General features: G+C 39.5%; 1 long non-coding RNA gene across 2 annotated transcripts in view; it reads right to left on the minus strand.

The window, feature by feature from the left end:
* The window catches only part of LOC137504116 (uncharacterized), a 209962-nt gene that overhangs the window by 168268 nt on the left and 21160 nt on the right, over positions 1-20534 (minus strand). For both annotated transcript variants that reach the window (XR_011019423.1, XR_011019424.1), the window contains exon 3: positions 15055-15121. This is a non-coding gene — a long non-coding RNA (uncharacterized lncRNA). The remainder of the gene's footprint in view (positions 1-15054; positions 15122-20534) is intronic.

Consider the following 20534-nt stretch of genomic DNA (forward strand, 5'->3'; position numbering starts at 1 on the left):
AAATTAAGTTTTAATCTGTACTAAATGACTTTTTAACCACTTGAGGACCCACCCTTTACCCCCCCTTAAGGACCAGCGCTGGTTTGATTGATCTGTGCTGGGTGGGCTCTGCAGCCCCCAGCACAGATCAGGGTGCAGGCAGGGAGATCAGATTGCCCCCCTTTTTTCCCCCCTATGGGGATGATGTGCTGGGGGGGTCTGATCTCTCCTGCCTGCTGTGGGTGGCGGGGGGGGCACCTCAAAGCCCCCCTCCGCGTTGAAATTCCCCCCTCCCTCTCCTACCTGCTGCCTCCCCCGGTGATCGGGGCTGCACAGGACGGCTATCCGTCCTGTGCAGCCTGTGACGGGACGTCCCCTGTCACATGGCGGCGATCCCCGGCCGCTGATTGGCCGGGGATCGCCGATCTGCCTTACGGCGCTGCTGCGCAGCAGCGCCGTACAAATGTAAACAAAGCGGATTATTTCCGCTTGTGTTTACATCTAGCCTGCGAGCCGCCATCGGCGGCCCGCAGGCTATTCACGGAGCCCCCCGCCGTGATTTGACAGGAAGCAGCCGCTCGTACGAGCGGCTGCTTCCTGATTAATTAGGCTGCAGCTGGCGACGCAGTACTGCGTCGCTGGTCCTGCAGCTGCCACTTTGCCGACGCACGTTATGAGTGTGCGGTCGGCAAGTGGTTAAAGGTTTATCAATTTTATAATAAAAATTGTTACAAAATATCGTTTATAAACTTTAAATAGTATAAAATGTAAAGATATGTTTTTGGATCCTGATCTGGTTAAATCATAAAAACAAAAAAACAAAACAAAACAGTACTTAAAGAGGAGCTGTTAGGTATAGGGTCTCAGAGAAAAAAAACACATATATCAGTAGCTAAATATTGGCTCTACTTACATTACATATGCATTTCACTGTCCACATTTGGATTTCACAGAAGAGAATGATGCTCCTGACAGCTCATGGCCGGGTCCATGTTTGTCTGTCTCCTATGAAGCCAATTGTGATGTCATATCCCCCCTGCTTCCTGATGATTCGACTCAGAAAAAAGATCCTAATGGACAACACTACTGTGCAGTGAATATTAATTAGCCATGTGGCTAGGAACAATAGCGGACTCATGCAGTATTCTCTAACAGAACATGTGCCCTGTGATTTTTCAGTGCTGTGAGTTTAGGCTGCTGTTAGAAGCTGCTGTAATATGAGCCTGTAACTTCTCACTGTGAAAGCAGCCTTAGGGCGTGATAGGGAAATGAAGGGGATGACCCAAGGTAGTGCAGAGTGGGGAGAAGCAGCCCCAGAATGCTTTGCAGTATCTGTTATGTGCCCTGCTGTCCTCCTTACGAGCTTGGGAATAACAGCCTTGCTGTTCAGCACACATCACAGTAAGAGAGATTTTTAACTTCAGTATTGCCTTTTTGGCTTCCTTCTAAACTGTTTAACACAGGAGAATAGAGGTTTAAATTATCTTTTGCAGCCTGACAGTTACTCTTTAAACATCGTTTATGTAAAATCCATTTTAAATCATAATAATTATAATCATCATTGTGAATATACAAACGTTATTGTAATTTTCCGTCTATAATTACAGAGAATAGCGTTTTACCAATACCACATTTCATAGGCATTATTTAATGATTTGAATTTGTAAAACATTATTGTAAACAAAATATTAAAATATAGTTGTTTTATAAACAATATTTCAGATAAGGTGATCACTTGTGTTTACAAGCAAGGCTGAGGTGACTCAGTGATTGGATGTGTAAATAAAAAAGAGTCTCTGGAAGGAGGGCAGCTAAGGAATACACAATGAGCAAGAGAAGGGAAGGGGGAAAACAAGAGTCAGGGAGGATATGATGTCAGCATTAGCTCGGAAAGATGGCCACTGCCTAGAAAAGGATTTTCTGCTTTTCCTTTGTAAAATTCACAGGAATTATTATGTAGAAAGCACAATACATCTGTTATGTAAGTAGAAGTAGTATTTATCTACTTATATATGTGTTTTTTATTTCTAGGTTAGCATGAGTGTCGCTTGTTCTTTAAGGCTGACCTGCTACACAGCTAGTAAGTGACTCTTACCAAGCAGGGCTTAGTGAATTGAGGCATGTTTGGTTGGTAAATTACCGAACTTCTGCCTCATGTGAGCAATTTGAATTTGGAAAAAAAGTGTAACATACCAAATGCAGTATTTTACTGACCAAAATGATTTTACCGACCTGCCCTTAGTGAATAGAGGCCACTAAACTCAAAGTGAACAACTCTTCCCTTACCCTTAGTTGTAGATTATGCATATGATTCCAGGGACAACTTATTTAACTTATTTAGAGTGCTTTCATGCATGTGATTTGCAAAGTTATTTTCTAGATAAGGTGAGAAAAATGTAACATTCAATTGATTGAGAAATCAGTTTTGTGCATCGAGGCCTAATCATCTTTTCCATCAAGCTCAAGGCAGCTACTGAAACTTTTTGCAGATGTGTTTAAGTTAAGGCCTCTTTCACAGTGGGACATTGTGTTTGATGTGACGTTAAAGTCGCACAACGTGCCCCTAACACAGCGCATGTAGGTTATGAAATTGGATGTTATTTTGCACTGCGTTATGTGTCTCTCGGTGCGCCGTTTTCATTGCATACTGATGGAACAAAAACGGCGCATGCTTTACATTGAAAAAAAAAACATTACTGAGCATGTGCAACACACATAACACAGCAAATGTATTGCTAAATGCACAGCATGCAGCACTTTCTATATATTGCTACACGTTACACACAATGCAACGTGTGCACTGTGAATGTCGCACAGACTTTGTATTGCTGTGCGTTAGTCTGCGTTATAGTATTTTATAACGTGCGACTTTAATGTCCCACTGTGAAAGAGGCCTAACACATTTTAAAACATATTAAAAACACTTGTTGCACCTAAAAGGAGTAAGCATTACCCAAAATCTAGTGGATAATTATTCAAGGCTGTGGCCACAGCCCTGAATATTATGGGAGATATATTTGATGCATATTTACACAGAGGTGTTATAACCCATATATTTAGTACAATAATAGATCACTCCTAAATAGCATACATTAAAGGGGAACTTCAGCCTAAACAAACATATTGTCAATAAGTTACATTAGTTATGTTAATTAGAATAGATAGGTAATATAATCTCTTACCCCCCATGGCGACGGGGGAAGCCCTCCAGGAAATCCCGTTCTTTGAACGGGATTTCCTGATCGCCTATCACCGGAGGCGGTCGGCGGGGCTGGGGGGATGCCGCTGAGCAGCGGCTATCATGTAGCGAGCCCTGGGCTCGCTACATGATTTAAAAAAAATAAATAAATAAAAAAAACTGCTGCGCTGCCCCCTGGCGGAATTTTTCATACCGCCAGGGGGGTTAATAGCCAATAAAGATGAGGATCTAACATTGGCTAAAAGGAAGTTTCCAGGTAAATACTGATGTGGTTAAAAGAAAATAAACATGATAACCTCTGGATCCATGTAACTACTATGTCAGACTTTCACATTCTGTTAATCTAGTACTAACTTCTTTTCCCCTATTCCATCAAGAAAAACAATGTATCTTATCATAGATGTTTCTATGATGTTTTTATCATAGGTTTCTTCTGGCATAACATTTCTACCATTACTAGACTTTTATCGGTTACTGACACTTACTGAAATACACACACACACGCACACACATATGAATATTTACACTCACGCTCATAAAAATTAAGTGAACACTTAAAGTAGATCTGTAATGTTTTTGTAATGCTGGGGAGGCATACTTTCTGAGTCAGCGTGGGTGCTCCAGACTAAGTAGCTGGGTAATGGAAGAGGCTACACAGATGGACACAGGAGTAATGAACAAGAGAGCACGATTGCCCAGAGCAACTGCAGCTCTGGGCTGCCTATCATGCTAGATGCTATAATACAATACACAACAAATGTAGTCGGTAACAGGCTTGGGTCATACACGATAATTCAGAAAAATAACAAACAGCTCAACTAACGGATCAATATATGTTCGCAGATCTGCACATATATATCAATCAAGAAACTAGCTACAGCACAAGTAATGACAATTAACAAGACAAACAACAGACAGTCAGACAGAATGCTTTGCCAATCTAGTCACTGCCCCAGCGATGGCAACATTCACACTGAGATAGACAAGATTAACAGGTAGGAGCGTAACTAATGGCAACCGCTGCTTTAGTTAAGTCCTCAAGAACAAGGCAAGAAGGAATTCTATCAGTCTGTTAGCAAGAGGTATCACCCAATGAAAGCCTAATTGGTGGTGAAAAAAACAAGGTATAGATCATCCAGGATGGCACATCAATGCGAGCTGTGGCAAGAAGGTTTGCTGTGTCTTTCAGTATAGTGTCCAGAGCATAGAGGCACTACCAGGAGACAGGCCAGTACATCAGGAGACGTGGAGGAGGCCATAGGAGGGCAACAACCCAGCAGCAGGACCACTACGTCTGCCTTTGTGCAAGGAGGATCAGAAGGAGCGCTGCCAGAGCCCTGCAAAATGACCTCCAGCAACTCACAAATGTGCATATGTCTGCTCAAATGGTCAGAAACAGACTCCATGAGGGTGGTATGAGGGCCTGATGTTCAGAAGTGGGGGTTGTGCATACATCCCAACACCATGCAGGACATTTGGCATTTGCTAGGGAACACCCTGATTGGCAAATTTGCCACTGGCGCCCTGTGCTCTTCACAGATGAAAGCATGTTCACACTGAGCACATGTGACAGACGTGACAGTCTGGAGACGCTGTGGAGAATATTCTGCTGCCTGCAACATCCTTCAGCATGACCGGTTTTGCAGTGGGTCAATAATGGTGTTGGGTGGCATTTTCTTGTTTTAAGGACATTGCATCAAAGTTGGATCAGCCTATAATGTTTTTTTCCACTTTCATTTGACTCCAAATCCAGACCTCCATGGATTAATACATTTTATTTCCATCGATAATTTTTGAGTGATTTTGTTGTCAGCACATTCAGCTATGTAAAGAACGAAGTCTTTAATAATAATATTTCATTCATTCAGATCTAGGATGTCTTTTTTTTTGAGCATTGTCTGTCTATCTATCTATCTATCTATCTATCTCTCTCTCTATCTATCGTTATTAACTTCATATTCATGATTTTACTGTAATTATAATGAGAATTAAAGGACCACTGTCACAAAAATCTTGAAATGTAAAATATATAAAAACATATGCAAATAAGCATTGTGTTTCTTCCTGAGTAAAATGAGCCATAGGTTACTTTTCTCCTATGTTGCTGTCACTTACAGTAGGTAGTAGAAATCTGACATTATCGACAGGTTTTGGGCTACTCCATAGCTCCATAGGGGATTCTCAGCATGGCCTTGTATTCTTTAGAAATACCCTTCCTGAAAAAAATGTATACAAAGATGCTGGCCAGTCTCCCTGCTCACCGTACACTTTTTGGCAGCTGGATGGAGTAATTGCCATTCACTAAGTGCTCTCGAAAATTCCTGAGAACCCCCACGAGGAGATGGGCTAGTCCAAAATCTGTCAGTTCTGCCAGATTTCTACTACCTTTGTAAGTGACAGCAGCATAGGAGAAAAGTAATGTATGGCTCATTTTACTCTGAAATAAATGTACTTCGTATATGTATAATACACAGTATATATTTTAAATTGTATGATCTTCGTGACAGTAGTCCTTTAAGCTTTCGGTGTGTGGGGTTCTCCTACCATTTTCCAGTACTGATCTACTGTGTGGATTGGCCTGTCAATAAAATAAAACAACAATGGTAAAACTAATTAGGATTTATTACAAAAAAAAATAAGCCCTGTTAAAAACAGTATGGGTTATGGGCTTTAAAAAGCACAAAAACAACACCGTTCTAGGATGTAGTACGCCGTGCTGTACTGCGCAGGCGCAGTAGTTCTGCGCATGCGCAGTACAGCCCGGCGGACGTCCGATGACGTCAGCGCGCCGGCGTGGGACGCAGAAGTGCCAGGAAATGGAGCGCAGAAGAGCCCGACCTGGCAGCCGGGCTGGCCAGGTCGGGTCGGGCACCGGAGACCACCGGGAGCCTGCGGAGCGGCGGCGAGGGCACCTCCTGCCTGCCACAGGCTGGAGGAAGCCCCAGGTAAGTGGAAATTTATTTTTATTTTTTTAATCCCCTCCCTTAACCTTCCCTTTAATGTTTTTTCTATAATGCCATGTTTTGTATATAAGAGAAAGAATAATTGTTTCTCAATGACTTCACATAGCCTCAATCACTTAATGACTAACTACAGCAACAAAATTATGCTAAGCACGAGGACCATATATTTTTGAGTTGTTTTACTGATAGACTACATATACTATACGTTTTAAAAGCATTTGCTGAATTGAAGACTAGGCTTTGTACTAAAATGTGCATTTATAAAGAATGAGTTTATGGCTTTCAGATTTCACTTTATACTGTGAAATATGAAATCCCAAGTGTTAAATACCCATATACTGTAGAATACACATTTGTATGAAAGATTAAAATTCAAGTGAAAGAATTAACCTGTCTGCCTCTTTTCTCCATAGGGAGTTTTATTATTCAGATTTATTCATTACAAGTCTTGCTTTTTCATGTCTGCTCTATTTACTTTCATTAAATGTTTGGCATTAAACTCCTTTTTTATTAGGTTTCTGATGGAATACATTGAGTGGTGTTAAAGGAAACTAATATATCCTCATCAATAGAAATGATGTATTTTGTAACAAGAAAATAGGTGTGATTTAAAACGTGAAGAACAATTTAGGTTTATTGTTTTAATATGCTCCTAGCATTGGTTTCTGCCCTTCCATCTCTTAAATACATAATGTATTTATCTGAAGACAAACAGCTTCCTTCCTACTGTCAAATAGGCTGTGTCATAGAGGTGAAGAGTAGCCTACAAGCCAATTTGACTCATCAGTATATTGTAAGACAGTTTTGCAAATATCTACATTGTGCTTACTATTTAAAGTAATGAGATAAGTAAATGTATCTATCCTCCTACTCCTAAAAATGAAATTTTAAATAATGCAGTTTTATTTTATGTTTAAACATAAACAAAATATATTTCATGCTGCCTGATGTGATGACACTGTGTGCGCCAGACACCAGGCGGCGCACACAGCCTCATGAGAAGGACACGCCGGGGTATGTGATCACCAGGGGTCAGGAAGTGGATGAGGAAGAAGAGGACATTGTGATGAAGATGGAAGGTACCGGTGAGGGATCATGCATGCCAGTGATGCTGCAGGTGAGTAATAGTGATAAATGGACGAGCCTGACTCATCCTTACCGATTGTAGCAATTTTTTTTAGGATGAGTCAAGCTTGTTCATAATGCTAGGGAGGTTAAAGGACAGCTGTACTGAGAGACTGCCCTATTTTTTTCCTTTTAAGCAATACCAGTTACCTGGTGTCCTGTTGATCTCTTTGGCTACAGTAGTGTCTGAATCACGCATCTGAAAGAAGCACGGGACTAATTCAATCAGACGTTAGTCAGAAACATCTGATCTACATGCTTATTCAGGCTCTATGGCCAGAAATATTAGAGGTGGGGGATCAGCGGCACAACTACGCAATGGGCATTGTTTAAAAGGAATACATATGTCATCCTCTATATCCCTTTCAGTTCAGGAGTATATTAACTGTTCCAGAGCTAAAATAGTGACCTTTTTTTAGCTAGAATAGTGATCTTTTTTATCTATCCCCTACAATCAGAAGCCAAGATTATCTTCTGTAACCATTATTGCCAGTGATATAAAGTGTAACCTGGACATGATTTTCTCAGGAAAACTGGTAATTTGTATTGAAATGTTACTGAATCAAAAGCATTGTTGCTTATATCCAAAAGTAATGGTAAAAAGATCCCGCTGCACCAGATGGTAGGGTAAAGTGAAAAATTCTTTATTCTGTTACTTCATGTCAGTGTTACAGATAAAAGCTCACGCGTATCGGAGCAAAAGATGGCTCCTTAATCATAGTTATGATTAAGGAGCCATCTTTTGCTCCGATACGCGTGAGCTTTTATCTGTAACACTGACATGGAGTAACAGAATAAATAATTTTTCACTTTACCCTACCATCTGGTGCAGCGGGATCTTTTTACCTTTACTTTTGGATTACTTGGCTTTGAACTTCCCTGCTCCCATTTGGGATTATACGTGAGTGCAGCAGTCTCTTTTTCCTATGTACCATTGTTGCTTATAACTTGAACGGTTGGTAAGAGACTGGCTCAAAACCTCTTTGCACTGAGTCCACATTTTATACGCAGCTATTGTTATAATGTCCAGGTTTTAGTTTTAAGTGTGCTTCAAAGTAGAGTTTTATTGTACTTTGTTTTAGTGATAGACTGTATAGCCCAATATTTTCTGTGGCCACCCTAGGGCTAAACCTGAGTTTACCTATTCTGCCTTGACAAGAAACTATCAATGTATTAAATAACTGCTTCAATCCAGTTTTAGTGAAATCATAGTGCCCCCCCCCCCCCCACTTAGTGACATACAGTTAACTGTTTCCAGGCTCCGGCAGCATACACTGAACACAATAGGGTCTGTAAACAACTCTTGAATATCAGCCTGAGTCTATGTAGGCATTAACCCCCTTGGCGGTATGAAAAATACCGCCAGGGGGAAGCGCAGCAGTTTTTTAAAAAAAAAAATTTTTTAATCATGTAGCGAGCCGAGGGCTCGCTACATGATAGCCGCTGCTCAGCGGCATCCCCCCGCCCGCTTCGATCGCCTTCGGCGATCACCGATCAGGAAATCCCGTTCAAAGAACGGGATTTCCTGGAGGGCTTCCCCCGTCGCCATGGCGACGGGGCGGGATGACGTCACCGACGTCAGCGACGTCGGGACGTCATTGGGAGACCCGATCCACCCCTCGGCGCTGCCTGGCACTGATTGGCCAGGCAGCGCTCGGGGTCTGGGGGGGGGGGGGCCGCGCGCCGCACCGGATAGCGGCGATCGGGCGCGCGGCGGCGGCGATCGGGGTGCTGGCGCAGCTAGCAAAGTGCTAGCTGCGTCCAGCAAAAAAAAAAATATGTAAATCGGCCCAGCAGGGCCTGAGCGGCACCCTCCGGCGGCTTACCCCGTGTCACACACGGGGTTACCGCCAAGGAGGTTAAGTAGACCAAGGGTCTTATCTATTTGCCATAAATACCTCACAATCCTTGCTAGATCCCTTGTATTAATATATCGGGATGACACTTATATTTGCAAAAAAAATTGGTATTATCCTGATTTAGATCTTGCTGTCTATAAACTACAAGCTCTGGTCTGCAGCAATGCTTAGCTACTAACATAAGTAATTACACACACAGTATTTCTCTCCCTCCTGCCTCTTCCCCTTCCCCTTGCTTGTAGAGTCTGGGGATGGTCGGAAATGTCAAATTCTGATGTCCTTCAATGTCTATTACCAATTCTACAGATTTTCATTTCTCGAGTATTATTATTATTTTTTTTGCATTGTCTGGCTAAATACTTCCAAGTTGACTCTGCATTCTCTAATTGGTCCAACGCTTCTGAGTTATGTGATTGAGCTAAAATTGCCAAGTTTCAGTTATGCAGTATTTCTGCAGAAATCTGTTTTTTGATTTCCATTTTCCTATTTCTGAATAGTGTTTTTGTTTTTTTTTCTGCATTCTCTGATTGGTCCAATACTTCCGAATTCTGTGACTGGGCTAAAATTTCTGAATTGTGGTAATGCAGTATTTCCGCAGAAATACAATTTTTAAGTTCTGTTTTACAAGTTTTGAGTTCGGTTCAGAAATGCTGATTTCCAAATGGAAATGTAGAAATTTAAATTCCACAAAATCCGTCTGACCATCCTTAGGCACGGGCTGGAATGATTTGTCTGTGGTCTGTCCACACAGAAGCAGCTTGCTAGCAATTAAGGATTAAAGCATGCCAGCCAACTAGCCAAGTACATCTGTGGGTCATTTTTCTTTCATAATAGCACCATTTGGGCAATCTGCTCTACACAAAAGTGTTTATGATATTGACATTTTCCTATCATTGCTGAACTAGTTAGCCTTAAATTTAGCACCTGAGTTCGGCAAAAATAATCTAATGCTTGCCATATAGACATTGATTTGATTACCCAAATGGGCCCCACCAGTCATCCTTCCTTTGTGCAAAATTTTTCATTAAGGGTGAGCTGAGTAGTTTCAGCCTTGCTGAGCTGTGCTAGCAGCATTTTCTCTCCTCTTGCATCATGGATGGCTGATGCTCCAGGTCCACGATTTTCTGCTGGTTTTCTTGTGCATGCATATGTACTGTATGCATGTATGCAGTCTTCACATGTCATACTTGTCATACTTAAAGTAGCTACCTGTTCTTGCAGGCTGTTCCAGGACCTCAATAACACCCTCTCAAGGGTGGGGAGTAATTGTAAAAAGAAAGAGGATAAGCGAACTGCTAGTTATCAGAGATGAGGTTAGTGATATCAGACAATAATTGAGAATGTACCAGCTCTTCTGTAGCACTAACAGGCCAGAAGAGCGGTATAGCCTCAAAAAGAAGAAAACTTTCACCTTGTAAATATACATTTTTATAATGTAAACAAATCCCCAATCCAGCACCAGCACACCACTGAATATGCATTGTAGACAACACATGTTAAGTTTCCATGTAAGTTGTCCTTTAGAACTGTTTGTGTGTTTTTAAATGCCTAAGTACACCCCCTCTCTTTTTTTTCCATTGCCATCAGGAAATATTGAGGTATTCAATAAGTTTAAAACTGTCAGATAAGAGCTACCACTCTAGAACACATCCTTCCATTAGGTACCTTGAGGCATTGTCAAAAGTAATGGAGATAATTCAGATGGGAGGCAGACAGATTTTAGGACATGTCCTGAATAAAGGAGTCATCCATGGCATTTTTTAAAATTTCTTTATTATTGGCTGCTAGTATGGAGTTGGAAAAGGACCTGCATGTCAAATAAATACATTTTATGCAATTCACTGTAAAGATCAAATTAATATTTTACATAAAAATGTTATCGCTAGGTTAAGCAGCATCAGTATAAATCATTTTTGGCTATTAACCACTATATGCAAAGGGTCTAGAATAGTCCAAGATTAAGCCTATCATGGTAAAGAAAAAAAGCAGAGCCAAGAGCCAGCTGAGCACGGCCCAGCTCTGATCCCATCACCAATATAAATAGTAGTGATGTGTGGAGGAAATCAAGGGTTACCTATATCTAACAAATTTTTGCAAAATAATAAAAATAGAATAAATAGCTCTCCATAAATGATATTGATGACAAGATTTTATTTACTATATATATATATATATATATATATATATATATATATATATATATATATATATATAATGTATATTTTTTTTACCAAGTTCCCCATTCTCATAGCTAAAAAAACAAAAACAGCCAGCCAGGGCTGTTAGATATATTTTACCCTTATGTTACAGGAGATGCCATTTTACTTTCTGCAAATTCTAAAAATGACAGTGCTTGAATTCAACTCTCATTTTATAGCTATAAATAGTTAATTTCTTATTCTGAATGTCTGTGAGATAATCCATACATCGGACTGCTGCTGAGCGAGGGGAGAGAAGTAAGGATTTCTGAGGAATGGGACATCACAGAAATGAATTAAAGATATGTATACAATCCTGACTCAGTGGAGAGAAAACTTGTTTCATTAATTTTAAAAGACATCCAGAGTTCATGTGCACTTCAACTAAGGATGTATCTGTACATATTGCTATCCTTCAATGTGTGTCATACACAGATTGGCATAGCTTGGGCCATTTTACACCATATAGTTGTGCCTTGATACTTAAACCGAAAATAGTTTTTCATTCAGTCTAGGCAGGAAAAAATCAGTATTAAAGTTTAATCATCTAAGAACCTGTCTGATGTTCATTAGTACATCAGAGACCTTCAGCATGTTATATAGACTATAGAAATCCTTGCTCAATAGCGAGCAAGCAAAAATAAGTTTTAAAACAGACTGTAATATACAGAGGTTGGACAAAATAATGGAAACGCCTAACATTTTGGCATCATAATCTTTGAACATGTTTGAAGCAATCAAAACTCCACATATGTTAATTTTTTTTGTTTATTATTTTTGTTATCAGATATGTTTAATTAAAATAATTGTTTTTTTTACAGATATTTAAACCAGAGTTGGTTATAATTTATAAAAATGGCAGATCTCTGACTTTCAAAGAGGCCAAATTGTTGGTGCTCGTAGGGCAGGTACTACTGTAACAGAAACTGCCCGAATGCTTGGCATTTCAAGAGGTACTGTCTCAAAAGTAATGAATGCCTTTGAAAGAGAAGGAAAAACGTCCTCAGCAAAGCACAGTTGTGGACGAAAGTCGAAGTTGTCTTAGAGAGACCATCAGACTCTAAATCGAATTGTTAGAAAAGCTTGCAAGGCCACGGCTCCTAAAATCACTACAGAGCTGAATGAACACCTACAGATCCCAGTTTCCACAAAAACTGTTTGTCGGGAGCTGCACAAATCTGGATTCCATGGAAGACCTGCAATTAGAAAACCTCTGCTCTCAAAGACAAATGTTTCAAAGCATTTAGAGTGGTGTAGAAACCACCAGAATTGGTCCCTCCAGCAGTGGAAAAATGTGATTTTCTCTGACGAAACATCGTTTACCTTATTTCCCACCTCCGCGGAGTGTACATTTGGAGACAGCTGAAAGAAGCATTTCATCCAGACTGCCTTCTCCCAACCGTAAAACATGGCAGGGGTTCTGTGATGATCTGGGGTGCTATTTCTTGGAAATCCACCGGGCCAATGATTTCCCTTCATGGAAGAATTAACAGCCACGACTATTTAGGATTTTTGGGCAACCAAGTTCATCTTATGATTCAAGAACTGTTTCCGGAGGGGAATGCCATCTTTCAAGATGATAATGCCCCAATCCATACAGCTAGAATTGTTAAAGAATGGCACGAGGAACATTCTAATGAAGTTGAGCATCTCATTTGGCCACCACAATCCCCAGATTATTGAGCATTTCCGCCACCATTGTCTCTAAAAGAACTGGAGGGTGTTTTAACTGAATGAGCTAAAATTCCTTTGGAAACAATTCACAATTTGTATGAATCAATACCTCAGGGAATTGAGGCAGTAATTGCTGCAAACGGTGGACCTACACCATATTAAAATATATTTTGTTAATTTTCAAAGTGTTTCCATTATTTTGTCCAACCCCTGTGTGTGTGTATATGTGTATATATATATATATATATATATATATATATATATATATATATATATATATATATATATATATATATGTATATATATATATATATATCGGATTTAAGTCTTTAAGTCTGGTGACTGTGATGGCCACTCCAAAATGTTCCAGCCTTTAATCTGCAACCATGATCTAATGGACTTGGAGGTATGCTTGGGATCATTGTCCTGTTGAAAGGTCCAACGTCTCCCAAGCCTCAGGTTTGTGATGAACTGCATCACATTTTCATCCAATATTGCCTGGTACTGAAGAGAATTCATGGTACCTTGCACACGCTGAAGCTTCCCTGAAGCAAAACAGCCCCAAAGCATGATTGACCCACCCCACCATGCTTCACAGTAGACTAGGTGTTCTTTTCTTCATAGGCCTTGTTCTTCCTCCTCTAAACATAGCGTTGATCCATGGGCCCAAACAGTTCTAATTTTGTTTCACTAGTCCACAGAACACTACCACAAAAGTTTTGGGATAGTGTTCTGTGGACTGATGAAAGAAGAATGTGACTGAACTGGAGGCTTTTGCCCATGAAGAATGGGCTAAGATACCCGTAGATCGCTGCAAGACACTTGTGTCAAGCTATGCGTCATGTTTAAAAGCTTTTATAACTGGAAAAGAATGTTGTACTAAGTACTAAGAATGAATGTCACTTGGGGGTTGAATAAAACTGATAATGATGTGAGCACAGAATAGACATTTGTGGTTATTTCCTTATAAATGTTATGTTATATTTGTCTGACTTACTAGTGCCTCTTTGATTTAATTGTAAACAAGGTGACTGAAATGATCAAAATCAATGTCAAACTGGCCAAAACACTCAATTTCAGTGAGGGTTGAATAATTTTGAACATAACTGTATATGTAGCATGAGAACCTGTATAACTTGTTAGTAATTAAAAAGATGATTGACAACTGTGACCGAAAGACAACTGGTCAGTGAACGACTGCTTATTTCTCAGCCTAGGCTGAAGCAAAGGAAGTATGTAGCAACTACTTAGGGCTCATTCACACCTAGGGCGTTTTATTTAAGTGCCGGTGAATTAAAAAAATGCCTTAAAATCGCGTGTGCAATGAATGCTTATGGGATAGTTCATATCAGCGTGTTTCATCTGCGTTCATCGTTTCATCTGCATGTTTCATCTGCTTTCCGCTCAGCAAAGCGCTGCCTGTACCATTTTTAGGGCGATTTTGCTACAATGGAAGGTATAGGAAAAACACAAAATGCTCACAAAATTGCGTTTATGCTTTTAAGAATAAATACGTTGTATTTATTATTTTCCGGGTCAAAGAGTTCACTTCCTGACTTGCGTCAGGAAGTGAAAAAACAAGTCGCTCTGCAAAAGTGCGTTACAAAAAATCGTAGCGTGAAGGTCATCGCCAGGAGGGGGAAAAAATCACTCACACAATCGTAAAATGCTGGCGTCAGCGATTGCGATTTTAGATGTGAACAAAGCCTTACTGCAGTGTATGATTTCCTTCTGTCTTCCTCTTCATCTCTTTTACATGTAATATAACATCTTCTACATCATTTTTTTATGTCTTGCCACATTCAATTTCATTATGATCGTTGCAACAAGAACCTGCATGTTGATTTATAATTTGTATTTCCTCCTTTTTTTCCCTTGCCTTAGTATATTTCATTTCAAAATATACCTCTTTAGGCTAACATGGTGACACACTGTTTGGTCCTCTAATTTTTCATTTCCATGTTCTGCCCTTGTGAATTTCTAAAGCTGCATTATGTAACTGGCATGCTGAGCGCCTTTAACTTAAAGGCAAAATAAATAAAACAGATGAAATGTACCTTCACTTAGTGGACATCTCACATCTTCATCTTCATTCATGCATCTAGCAATATTATGCTGCCCATCCTTGTAGTGGTGTAGAGAGGTTTTATAGCCAGTAAAGAGTGGACAAAAAAAAAACAACAGGAATGATTTTAGTATTAGTAATGGGAAATGTTCATGCAGAGTTTCTGACCATTTGAAAGAGTCAACAGCTAGTGCTTCCAGGCAAAATATGAATTTGTTTGCCGGAACTTGATTGTTATTCTTTTTTCCAAAACTGAAAGCATTTTTTCCTTACCTCACAGTTTTAGCTTTTGAAAAGTCATAATTTAAATTATAAAATTATAGCACTAGCATTTCTTTTCCATACAACATTCCTACAATGTGGTATTGTCATCCCTGTGCCTTCTGTTTGCAGTATCTGATCTATTAATAGTAAACATGTCATCGCATTTTTTGTCATGTTTAACCTTGACATAATCCTTGTAGATAACCTCAGAAAGGCCAGCGTGAAATAAGCAAAAATAAATTGGTTACAGGCAGTAGTAAAACTGTGAATCATTTTTTCATGACCAGAGAAGTCTGCAAAATGAGGTTTTACCCAACTATATAAAGTGTAACCTTCCTTGCCCTTTATATCAGATTATTTTTTATTTCATTTCATTTTTTCCTTTGTTTCAGTTCAGCTTTGAAAAAAAAAAAATACAACAAAGGCAATCTATGGCTGTCTTGGGCTTTTATTATTACTTTGTAACAAAGGCTGTTCAGTTGCTGCTAGCATAGAAAAACTTGAAAGCGTCGCTGTAATTAGAAATTAGTCAAAACTAATGATTAGAGGCTAGAAAATAATGTTTAAAGGCTGACCTTTGTTTACAAACTTTGATAGCAATAACTATGTAAAATGAAATACTAGCCTATGCTTGGCTTGTATTTTGGGTAGGGGATACAGTGGAAAAAAATGTTAGAACTTCTTTTCATTGATATTTGTATCTTCATTTATCTTCACTGAGAAGAAAATAAACTTTTTGGCTGGATATTAACTTTAATCTATAGAAGTAATACACTGAACTAAGATTTGAGAGGTGATTTTAAAGTACTCAAATACAGTGTAATTTGTAACACAACACAAATTCCCAAATCAGGATTTATTATATTAATAATGTGCCAACATAGTACGCAGCGCTGCATCAATGCTACAACAACAAAATTAATATGTTTAGACATTTTTTGATACATCTACAGTATGTTTTAAAGATATATTTGATTATCAATGGTGTAACAACAACCATCGTGGCCTAGGTAACCTACAAAGGTCCAAAGGGGCCTAGATGGTGGAGACACTGAAGTTGTTAGACCCACCATTGTTAAGTAGTACTTTAAAAACAATGATCAGTTAAGTAAAATGGATAATCGAGTGAGTGAAATTCAATGTAACAGCAAATCGGGCATTTTACAATTACCAAACTTTTCAGTGAGAAAGGTCCAGTTATTTGCCATGCGGTCACTTACGATCATGGATAAAAAGCCAAATTTTTTATGAGAAGTGTAGAATGGGCATCTGCTATGCAACTCATTTTCTACCAGCATGCATAGCAAGCCACAGCAGCCAATGAGAAGAAGTATAATTGCTGGTGGAGGGAGAAAAGTGTATACTTCAGGGAAAGATAGCTTGTAGTTGGATCAGTGAAAATAAGTTGATGAGATAAACAACTGATTCTAAGGATTCTTAGGATTCTAAATAGAACTTTAAATCTCACAAGCTTATGTTGTATATAAAAGTTAAACATTTAGAATTTAAGCTTTCACTGTCTCGGGTGAAGAACAGGTTTTTTTTCAAATAAATCTTAAACTACTGATTTACTTTATTCTTCCACTTTATTTAGAAGTGTTTTTTAAAGTGCCCACTCATAAATTTTCCCTTCAGATTTGATCAGAGTGGTTGAATCTGCAAGGAATCAGTTTACAAATTGATTTCTTTTTTTATTGAATTTGACCATAAATTATTGAAGGTATAGATTGGATGGAGGGATCGGATGGAAACTCTAAGTTGATCAGTGGTGAGGCAGAATCGGAAGGTCTATCAGCAGCCCATAGTGTTGCATTGCTTTGAACAGAAACACTGCAGTTTGATTGATTTTCAATATTTTTTTTTACTAGACTCATTCTTCTCTCTTTTGATTCTGAATTTTGAATTCAATCACATCAGGTGGCAAATTATAAGTGTGTGGGTTAAGGCACACAGAGTTTTATTAGTTCTAATTAGTTATCAGAGTGAGTGATGCTAAAGTCATAGGCCTCCATCCGATTTTTACCATGATTTTTATGCAAGTCAATGAGAGCGTTTTTTAAACAAAATACTAATGCTGCACTGATCGTCAGCAAAGCGCTCTGCAATGTGTGTCTCAGACCTAACTGCAATCAGACTACAAAGATACTGTGATTTCTGGCCCTAGACTCCTAAACCTTATATTGAAAAAAGAAAAAGCAAGGAAAAGTACACAGCCTAGTTCAAAGCAGGATTTGGACTTTACAGACACATGATTATCTCATCATATCACATGTCCCTTTATGTACCCTTCAAATTTGTGAGTGTGTGGCTAATCTCAAATATGAAAATCTAGAAAATAAGTTTAACTAATACATTCGTAGTACAGAAACAAAGATATGACAATCCACAAATTATTCAGAAAAGAACAATAGCAGGGGTGTAGCTAAGCAGCTCTGGGCCCAAGTGCAAGTAGTACATTGCCCCCCCCCCCCCCAGCACTCTATAAATAGCAATTGATACAGCACCAAAACCTGCCAAGGACAACCACAGTGTCAAGTGTAAGAAGGGGATGGGGAACAGTTTGTTAATGATTTCTACTATTTAAAGCATCTAGAGAAGTGATTATTACCAGCACAGGACCAAGAAACACCTAATACTGTGGTCTCATCCTCTGCAACCCCTATTGCTATGCCTCTGAAAAATAGGTTGTAAACTTTTTTTAAATTTGGTATCTGTGCTCCTGCTAACAAGAATTTCCTTTATTTCTTGACTTTCTAAAATCAAAGATAAACTCTCATGTAATCTCATATAATAAAAGGAAGGGAATAAGAACAATACAAAAAAACAAAAACAAAGAAAACCTTCTAAGCGCAACTGCTACCTACAGCCAAAGAAAGCCCCATAAACAGTTCATATACAAGAAATATAGGCCCATATGCAATTTCCTTTTTCTCCTGAGTTTTCTCCCAGGTGATATATTTACAACTTGCAATAAAATGTCCTTTAAACCCCCAGTAAGCAAGAAAATATTCAAAATTATTTTGATGGTACTTTATCATCAAATTTGGTACTTTTTCAATTGCAAAGTGCTGAAAATTATTTTAAAATGTTTAGTTTAACCCCTTCCCAACCCCCTAACACTAATAGGCATCAGGAAGGTGGCAGCCCCAGGACCATCTAACGCCAAAAGGCGTCAAGTCCTGGGGCGGGGTTTTACAGGGTCCCCGCTTGAGTGACGGAGCTGTGGTTTGTCATCAGTGTACCAGTGACGATTGCTGCTAGGAGACTGTTAGATGGGTAAACCGCCACCTATTCACATTGTACAGCGCTGCGATCTAATGCAGCACTGTACTGGAGACAGCTGTGTCACTTGGCATGCCTATGAGAGAGGATCACTGTCATTTGCTGGCAGGGGAAAAATAAAAAAAAATGGCAATATTTGTTAATAAAAAAAAATTAAAAAAATAAAAACGAAGAGGACAGAAGCGATCAGAGCCCAACAACAGAAAGATCTGTTGGTGGGCAAAAAGAGGGGGGGGGGGGGGGGGATTCATTTGTGTGCTCAGTAGTATGGCTCTGCAGCAAGCTATTAAAGCGGCAGAGCACTAATTTGTAAAAAATAGCCTGGTCACTAGGGGGTGTAAGCTTATGGTCCTGAACTGGTTAAAGAGAACCTGAGGTTTAAAGAATGTTAAAAAGCAAATACTTCTCTGAGAGGGAAGCCTCTGGATCCTCAAGAGGCTTCCCACGCTGTCCACTGGTTCCCCACCACTCCCCAGGGCCCTCCTGCATATCGGGGTTGTGCTCCTTTTCTGGAATGTGCATGACTACACAATATGATGGAGCAGTATGGCTGCACTTGTGCCAGAAGAGGAGGGCAGCCTTAGTGTGATTACCAACAAGCCCTTGTCAGTAATCTTCAGAGGGGCCATGCTTGGTGATGGGGATCCAGCGGTTTCTCTCTTCTTAACTTTTTGCACCTCAGGTAAACTTTAACCACTTCAGTCACGACTATAGTCGTCCAGATAGACACCTCTGAAGTCTAACTGGTCACATATAAGTGTTCAGCGTTATAGTGGCGTTGCACTCGCATGTTCGTGTGACTGCTGCTCTTACCTGGCAGTAGGGATTGGGGAAGGGAACCGAGGGTTCCCCAAACCAATTGCAGTGCCTGGAGTGAATGGACATGACCCGATCAGGAGCCATGTCCATTCATAAATATGTAACGAAAATAAAGTAAAAAAAATAATAATAATAAAACACTTCCTGGTAAACCAGGATAGTGTTTCTTGCACAATCTAGTGGCGAAAAGTTAAATTACACACATTTTTAATAGAAAAAATACAAAGAATACCTTTCCCAGCCCACCCCAGTTACTAAACAATCACATGTAAAAAAAAAAAAAAAAAGTTAAAAGAAATCCATAATAGTTGCCTTAGGGGCTTTTTTTAATATGCATGTCATGATGATATATTACTGTTATTTCAATACATAAGGGCTTCCAATTGACTGGACACAAAACCCCCACAAAACTGAAAAAATACACCTTTACTTCCAAATAGTATATTGCCGCCATACATTGTACTAGGAGCATAATTTAAATGTTGTGATAACCGGGACTAATAGGTTTTATTTATAGTAGCATTGCTTATTTTAAAACTAAAGGGGATGGAATTGGAGAAATAGTGTATTTTTTCATTTTGTTTCTTGTTTTTGCCTATAAAATGCATAGGAAATAAAGTAATTAGTGAAATCAAGTATTGCCCACAAAAAGCTTACCGTATTTTCCGCCGTATAAGATGCTCCAGAGTATAAGAGGCACCTAGGTTTACATGGCAAAAACCACAGGAAAAAATACACTAAAGCTGGTGCGTCCATATTCCAGGAGTGTCTTGTACATGTCAATTTGTAAAGAAACAACGATGGCAGTGGAGGAGACGTAGGTGCTAATTCAAAATGTGCCTCCAGACATCAGAAGTTGTTTGCCACTTGTAAAAGTCAAAGGAATCGGTCACTAGTGTTGGGCGAACAGTGTTCGCCACTGTTCGGGTTCTGCAGAACATCACCCTGTTCGGGTGATGTTCGAGTTCGGCCGAACACCTGATGGTGTTCGGCCAAACTGTTCGGCCATATGGCAAAACAAAGAGCGCATGGCCGAACGTTACCCGAACGTTCGGCTAGCGCTGTGATTGGCCGAACGGGTCACGTGTAGTGTTGGGCGAACATCTA

The sequence above is a fragment of the Hyperolius riggenbachi genome, chromosome 4, assembly GCF_040937935.1.
Source record: "Hyperolius riggenbachi isolate aHypRig1 chromosome 4, aHypRig1.pri, whole genome shotgun sequence".
Lineage (NCBI taxonomy): Eukaryota > Metazoa > Chordata > Amphibia > Anura > Hyperoliidae > Hyperolius > Hyperolius riggenbachi.